This window comes from Furipterus horrens, unplaced genomic scaffold (genome assembly GCF_987537825.1).
Source record: "Furipterus horrens unplaced genomic scaffold, mFurHor1.1.pri manual_scaffold_2, whole genome shotgun sequence".
Lineage (NCBI taxonomy): Eukaryota > Metazoa > Chordata > Mammalia > Chiroptera > Furipteridae > Furipterus > Furipterus horrens.
This window is the reverse complement of record NW_028327172.1, coordinates 96,427,277-96,436,135: the sequence shown is the minus strand read 5'-3', so window position 1 is coordinate 96,436,135 and position 8,859 is coordinate 96,427,277. Positions and strand designations below refer to the sequence as shown.

Here is an 8,859-nt window from a genome sequence, read left to right as displayed (position 1 = left end):
CTGAAACAGGTCGCCCTGTACTGATGAAATCCTAAGGCTCCACCCCTTACAACATAACAGGAGCAAGAGCTCTACTTGGGACACTGAGGCAAACAAACACAGGAGCCTGTCAGAATGAGGAGACAGAGAAGTATGGCTGAAAAGGGGAAATGGATCAAGATTCCAGTGAAAGAACTAAGCAACAAGGAGATAGCCAACCTAACAGATGAGAAGATAGCCAACCTAGCAGATGCAGAATTCAACATGCTGGTGATAAAGATGCTCACAGGTTTGACAGATATGCTTGAGTACAGCAAATGTATAAGAGAAGAAGTGAAGGCTATGCTAAGTGAAACGAAGGAAAATCCACACAAAACCAATGGTGAAGGGAAGGAAACCAGGGTTCAGATCAATGATTTGAAACATAAGGAATAAAATATAGTCAAGCAGTGCAGAATGAGAAAGCAAGAATTGAAAAAAATGAGGAAAACTTCCCAACTTTTGTGAAAGAGATGGACATACAGTCCTGGGAAGCATGGACGGTCCTGGGCGAGCTGGACGCAGAGGTGACCACTCCAGGATGCATCATGACTGAGATGCCAAAGGTGAAAGATAAAGACAGAGACCTGCAGGCAGTGAGAGAGAGGCAGAGAGTTGCCTACAGGGGGGTCACTATAGGACTATCAGCTGATTTCTCAGAGGACACTGTGCAGGCAGGAAGGGACTGGCAAGCAGTATTCAATGTGATGAAAAGCAACCTACAACCAAGATTACTCTATCCAGCAAAGCATCATTTAGAATGGAAGGGCAGATGAAGTGCTTCCCAGAGAAGGTGAAGCTAAAGGAGTTCATCATCATCAAACCATTATTATATGAAATGTGAAAGAGACTTACTTAAGAAAAAGATCAAAACTATGAACACTAAAATGACAACAAACTCACAACTATCAACAACTGAATCTAAAAAACAAAAACAAAACCCAACTAGACAAATCAGAATCGGAACAGAATCATAGACATGGGGGTCATTTTGAGGGTTATTAGCTGGGAGGGGTGAGGGGTAGAAATGGGGAAATGATGCAGGAACTAAGAAGCATAATCGGTTGGTACAAAATAGACAGAGCGATGTTAAGAATAATATAGGAAAGAGTGAAGCCAGAGAGCTTATATGCATGACCCATGGACATGAACTAAGGGGGGTAAGATTGCTGGAGGGAAGGGGGGTACTGGGCAGAGGGGAGCAAAGGGGAAAAAATGGGAACTACTGTAACAACATAATCAATAAAATATACTTAAGAAAAAAAGCAAATAAACTAAAATGAGAACAATACAGAGAAGATTAGCATGGCCCTTGCGCAAGGCTGACACACAAATTTGTGAAGGATTTCATATTTTCAAAGTATTTCAAGCAAATGGACATAAAAAAATGCAGGGGTAGCAATACTTATATCAGACAAAACAGATTTCATCACAAAGGCCATAAAGAGAGACAAAGGACACTTTATAATACTTAAGGGAAAAATCCATCAAGAACGTATAATTCTTGTAAATGTATATGAACACACACATAGAAGCACCTAAATATATAAGGAAAATCTTGGAGGACTTCAAGAAGATATTGACAGCAAAACACTCATAGTAGGGGATTTTAACACCCCATTGTCAACAATGGACAGATCTTCCAAGCAAAAAAGCACCAAGGATAATGAGGCATTTTACAACACTCTAGATCAAATGGACTTAGTTAATATATATGGAATCTTTCACCCCAAAGAAGCAAAATATATGTTCTTTTCAAATGTACATGGAACATTCTCAAAGATAGACTACATGGTAGGACACAAAACAAGCCTCAACAAATTCAAGAAAATTAAAATTATACAAGTATCTTCTCAGATCACAATGGCTTAAAACTGGAAACCAACCTCAAGGAAAAAACTCAAAAACGTTCAAATTCATGGGGTATAAATAACATGCTATTAACTAATGAATGGGTTAACAATGAAATCAAAGAAGAAATCAAAAAGTTTCTGGATACAAATGAAAATGAACACACAATAGCCCAAAAGCTATGGGACACAGCAAAGGCAGTCTCGAGAGGGAAGTTCATAGCAATACAGGCCTACCTGAAAAGGATAGAATAATCTAAAATAAAGAACCTAACCCTACAGCTACAGGAACTAGAGGAACAACAACAAACAAAGCCCCAAGCAAGTAGAAGGAAGGAAATAATCAAGACCAGAGCAGAATTAAATGACAGAGAGACTAAACAAACAATTCAAAAGATCAATAAAACCAGGAGCTGGATCCTTGAAATTATAAACAAAATTGACAACTCTTTAACCAGACTCATCAAGAAAAAAGAGAGAACCCAAATAAATAAAATCAGAAATGAAAGAGGAGAAATCACAACCGATACCACAGAAATACAAAGGATTGTAAGAAATTACTACAAACAACTGTTCAAGAAGAAATCTGACAACTTGGGTGAAATGGACAAGTTTCTGGAAACATATAATCTTCCAACACTGAATCAAGAAGAAGCAGAAAGCCTGAATAGATTGATAACAACTAGTGAGATTGAAGCAGTAATAAAAAACTCCTGGCACAGAAAAACCCCAGACTTGATGGCTTCACAGGAGAATTTTACCAAACATTTAGGGAAGAACTAATTTCTATTCTTCTCAAACTATTCAAAAAAATCCAAAAAGAGGGATGACTCCCAAACTTTTTCTGTGAAGCCAGTATTATCCTAATTCCAGAGCCAGATCAAAACACAACAAAGAAAAAACTATAGGCCAATATCACTGATGAACATAGATGTTAAAATCCTCAACAAAATATTGGCAAACCGGATTCAGCAACACTTGAAAAAGATCATACACCACGATTAAGTGGGATTCATCCCAAGGATGCAAAAATGATTTAATATTCACGAATCAATAAATGTAATACACCACTTAAACAAAATGAAAGGCAAGAATTGCATAAGCATATCAATAGATGCTGAAAAGCATTTGATAAAGTACAAACCCATTTATGATAAAAACACTCAGCACAATGGGAACAGAGGGAGCATACCTCAACATAATGAAAGCCATATACAAGAAACCTGCAGCCAACATCATACTCAATGGACAAAAACTGAAAGCATTTCCCCTGAGATCAGGAACAAGACAAGGGTGTCCACTCTCTCCACTTCTATTCAACATAGTTTTGGAAGTTCTAGTCACAGCAATCAGATAAGAAAAAGAAATAAAAGGCATCCAAATTGGAAAAGAGGAAGTAAAACTATCATTATTTACAGACAACATGATAGTGTACATAGAAAACCCTATACTCCACCAAAAAACTACTTGACCTAAATAGTGAATTTGGCAAAATATCAGGGTACAAAATCAATATTCAGAAATTGAAGGCATTTATGTGCACCAACAATAAAATATCAGAGATAGAAACTAGAAAAAATCCCAGTTACTATAGCAGCAAGAAAAATAATGTACTTCAGAATAAACTTAACAAAGAAGGTAAAAAAAATTGTACCTGGAAAACTACATAACACTAAAGAAAGAAATTCAGGAAGCTACAAATAAATGGAAGCACATACCATGTTCATGGATTGGAAGAATCAACATCATTAAGATGTCCATACTACCCAAAACAATTTATAGATTCAATGCAATCTCTATTAAAATACCAATGACATATTTCACAGACCTAGAACAAATATTTCAATAATTTATATGGAACCAAATAAAGACCCCAATTAGCCACAGAAATCTGGAGAAAGAACACAGTAGGAGGAATCACAATACCTGATATCAAACTATACTTCAAGGCCTACTGTAATCAAAACAACCTAGCACTGGCACAAGAACAGATACATATATCAATGGAACAGAATAGAGAGCCTAGATATAAACCCAGTTCTCTATGATCGATTAATTTTGGTAAAGGGAGAGGAGCACAAAATGGAGTGAAAATACCCTCTTAAACAAATGGTTTTGAGAGAATGGGACAAGGACATGCAAAAAAATGAAACTAGACCACCAGCTTACACCATACACCAAAATAAACTCAAGATGGATAGAAGACTTAAAGGTAAGCCATGACACCATTAAAGTCCTAGAGGAAAACATAGGCAGGAACTTTTCAGATAGCCCACATAGCAATATTTTTGCCAATATATCTCCTAGGGCAAGGGAAATAAAGAAAAGAATAGACAAGTGGGACTACATCAAACTAAAGAGTATCTGCTCAACAAAAGAAAACATCAGCAAGATGAAAAGGGAACTAAGTATATGGCAAAACTTATTTGCCAATGATACCTCAGACAAGGGGTTTATCTCCAAAATACATAGAGAACTTATATGACACAACACCAAGACTTATAATTCAAATAAAAATGAACAAAGGACCTGAACAGACACTCCTCCAAGGAGGACATACAGAGGGCCCATAGGCTCATGAAAGAATGCTCAACATCACTAGCCATCAGAGAGATGCAAATTAAAACCACAATGAGATACAACTTCACATAACAAGTGTTGGTGAGGATGTGGAGAAATGGGAACCTAGGGCCCTTTTGGTGGGAATGCAGACTGGTGTAGCCACTATGGAAAACAGTATGAAATTTCCTCAGAAAACTAAAAGTGGAAATGCCTTTTGATCCAGTGATTCCATTGCTAGGATTATACCCAAAGAACCCTGAAACACCAATTCAAAAAACCTCTATACCCTTATGTTCATAGCAGCACTGTTCACAATAGTCAAGGGTTGGAAACAGCCTAAGTGCCCTTTAGTGGATGACAGGATCACAAAACTGTGATACATTTACACGATGGAATACTACAGCATGGATGGAACTTGAGAGTATTATGATAAGTGTATTAAGCCAGCTGTGAAAAACAAATATTGTATTATCTCCCCTAATACAGAAAACTAATGAACAAAACAATGAGCAAAATAGAACCAGAGGCATATAAACAAGGAACACACTGACAGTTACCAGAGGGGCAGGGTGAGGGGGGAAAAGGGAGAAAAGAAAGGGAAGGGCCTAGGTAAGGAACTAGTATAAATGACCCATGGACATGGACAACCAAATGGAGATTGACTCTGGGAGAGGGAGGAGGTAGGCAGAGCAGGGGAGAGCAAAGTGGGGAAAATGGGACAACTGTAATAGAAAAACAATTTTTAAAAAGTAGGAAGGTAGAAAGATGCATATGTCCAGGAAGTTTATTTCAGTGGGACAGAGCACTTAGTGGAATTAATGGAAGTGAAGAGCAGAAATGACTATCACAATCTAGTTTTGAGGTTCTAAATGCTAGCCCGAAGAACTAAAATTTAGTTCGTTTGCAGAAACAATGCAATTGAAACATTTTTGAATAAGAAAATGGCATTATCATATTTATGTAGCTTTTTCCATATAAGTTAAATCACTTCACATTCTTCTGAGTCATTTAATAAGTCTATGGCTTTTGGGTAACATTAAGTTAATTTGAATTCTTGTCCTAGCTTTCACTGGGTTCTAAGACCTGGAATTTCTAAATTAGAGTCCGCTAGTGATTCAAACTCTCTGAACTTCATTTTGCTTACATGTAAGTGGGGATAGTAACACTCATTTTCAGAAGTCCCTGTGAGGATCAGATGAGAGAATACAGTAGTCCCTCTCTATATCGTGGCTCACTTATCGCAGCCTCACTGTATTGCGGGATTTTTAAAAATATTATATTTAATTCTTTATCATGGATTTTTTGCTATAAGGTTAATAAGGGACTGGGAACAGTTTATAAGTGTGTGGGAAGGGTTTATAAAGCTTTAAAATATATATAAATACTAAAATAAATGTAAGGTTCCTACTTCGTGGATTTTCACCTATCGCAGGTGAGTCTAGAATGTAATATCTGCAATAAGTGAGGTAATACTGTATGTAAACCAGATTATGTATTATATGGCACCAAATAGATGCTCATTATAAGTCAGTTCTACTCCCAGGTCTTCTATGTCTTCTAATAATTAAAATGATAACATCACAAAGATAATATTTCCATGTAACATTTTCTTTATGCAATTTAACAGATTTTATATGGCAACTTGCTAGACCCTAGGACACAATGATGAATAAAATAAGGCTTATTGAATGAGGCAGAAACCACATCAGTAACCAGAAACCAAGTAAGAAGAACTAAAAAAATAATGGGAGCACAGAGAGTGGGAACTAATCTGGGCTAGTGAATATGGGAAGACAAACCAGGAGAGCTAGTATTTTATCCAGGCTTTGAAGAATGAGGAGGTGGGATGCATGAGCAAATCGCAAAGGCATAAAAGTAGAAGTTTCTAAAGTAAGATATGAGTAACACAATACGATTCCAGAAGGAGTATGTGATTAGGTTACTAAGGAACATATTTATCCTACTATGTGTGAATTTTATCCTATACACAAAGAAGAACCACAAAAGCTGTAGAAGCTGATGTGTTGTTTTAAACAGTGGTACAATAGGATAGATTGGAACACCAGAGAAGGGCTCCAAGATCCACAGAAGCCTCATAGTTCCTAGCTTTGGTATCCTGATGGAAACTGTAATCAAGAGGAAGAGTCCAAAAGGAGAAACATTTGGGAAAGTGAATTGAGGTGTGAGACAAAATTATTTTGGACCCCTTGGATTTGAATTTGATGTGGCCCAACCAGCTGAAAATACAGGCTTAAATTCAGTAGAGAAATCATGATGGATTCAGGGAATCGCAGATTACAGGTGTAAGGAATAGGGATATTAATGGTTTCTTTTCAGGACAGTACATCCTGTAAGAGCTAATAAAAAATTACTGGTGGCTAGCTTGCATGGACAGCTTAGTGGATGTGCCAAACTGCAAAATACCAGCTAGAGGAGACTGGATGACAAAAAGGATAACAGGATGCATGAGAGAGGGCATGGCAGTTAGAACTAGGAGCAGGGGACTTCCGTTACTCCCCATGAATGCCATTGAGAACAAAGGATGGGGAAATGGCCGATCATTTTCAGAGATGATTGAAAAGATTGTACCTCCCATAGTACTCAGCCAATGAGGAATCAGGGGAAGGGACCTGCACACTAGAGAATAAAAGTCCCTCTGTATCTCCACTGGCTGTGCCTGCATACCAGACACCCAATCTTGCAAGATCACCTTTAAAGCCTTGTTTTCGCTGTACTTTTTGTCTTCAATTTCATTTCTTGAGTTTTGGATGGGATGAGGGTGTTCCTTACACAGGTGAGAGCTGAAGGTAAAGATGTGACTAGGTTCAGCCAGAAACATGAAGTGTGAAGCAGAAAGGGCTAAGAGTGAAATGATAGACATCACAGTGTGAAATGTAGTATGAAGAAAAGGACTAGAATGGAAAAGAACAAGGGAAAAGACTGTCTAGGAAGTCAGTGGAGGAAGCCAGAAAAGACTAATTGTGCTTTAAGCAGAAAGGTCAAAATATATTGAGGTATTAAGTTATATATTTTTCCATGTGTTTATATTTCTAAAAAGCCACTTAAAAATAAGCTGAAGTGCTTATCTGTGTTTTTTCTTACATGTCTTAAAATGTAATGGCTGCAAATAGAAAATTTTTCCAAAAAAATTACTTTTCCTTATTCTTAGATGATCTCCATGCACCATTTAGTCTTCCTGTGTCCACTTTTTATAATAGTCCCATTTAATGACACAAGATACATTTTCCTGAGACTCTTCCAAACATGCTACTTTTCTATTCAACGAACCTTCAATTACTCCTAATTGCTTACAGGATAAAGTATAAAATCCTTTTATTTGACATTAGCAATTCTTCATATGCAAGCTACACACAACCTCATGTTCTGTTACTTTATTACATGAATCTTCCTCTTGTCTACTCACTGTCAAAAAACAAATCTTGTACATTTATGCCTCTAATAGTTTTTCTATATTTGAACTAATTTCCTCTACCCTACACTTAGAAATGAACAGAAGCACTGCAATGTCATTCCTACACATCTTGAAGGCTCAGCTCAAGTCCCTTTCTTACTAAAGTCCTTTCAAGACCTTCTGTTACAGAGTAGGGGTCTCCAAAAATCCCCAGAGCCTGTGGGTTGGGGGATGTAGAAAAGGTAACAGCTTTTAAGATACCATTGCATAATTATGGCTAGTAGCTAGTGTCTTAGTTATGCAAAAAGCTTTGGTTCTTCCAAGGCCCCAAGGAGATGGAAGGGAATTTTACAATGAAATAGTAAGGAAAGAGCATACAGAGCCTGCAGAAGGTTCTGTGAATGGTCAGAACTGGTTACCACACCCATTGTATCACAGGACTCAGTTAGAGATTTAAAATAGGTGGCAGACATTTTAGCGAGGAGAACTCCATGCAGCTTTGAAAGGAAAGGAAGAACTCCATGCTACTTTGGAAGGGAGAATATCACGTGGCTTTGAAAGGGCAAAGAGAGAACCATGCATGATCCAGTGCAACAGGGCACATGTTTTCCTGGACTGTTATATGGAGGCTGATGACATTGTACCCCAGATGCTGAAGGAGACAGCTGACAGATAAGGAATGGGGAAGTTTTGGGCATGTTTTTGGCTTCTAGCCTTTTGGGGAGCAAGGAAAGTGTTGGGTCCCATGGGAGAACAGGGCTCTAAGCTGAAGTGCTCACTGCCCTATCCACGTTGGGATACTGTAAATAAAGACCTGCTTTCCTCAATACTAGTTGTTGGGTTTTACACCAAGGTGCCATATGAAAGATTTTGTTCTATAACACTTTTACAGTTTTTATTTGATATTTATTAGACCAGAGATCAATAGAAGTGAACTGGTTGGAAACATGTCTGGTCCTCGGTTTTCTGATCTGCAAAATGAGATAATTTTTAAGGCTCTCAAGTTCTAAAATCATT

General features: G+C 37.6%; 1 non-coding gene across 1 annotated transcript; it reads left to right on the top strand.

The window, feature by feature from the left end:
* Nucleotides 1–1,267: 1,267 nt before the first annotated feature.
* LOC150019136 (U6 spliceosomal RNA) lies at nucleotides 1,268–1,375 on the top strand. The gene has a single exon (XR_016509406.1). It is a non-coding gene; the product is annotated as a U6 spliceosomal RNA (small nuclear RNA).
* The last annotated feature ends 7,484 nt before the right edge of the window (nucleotides 1,376–8,859 follow it).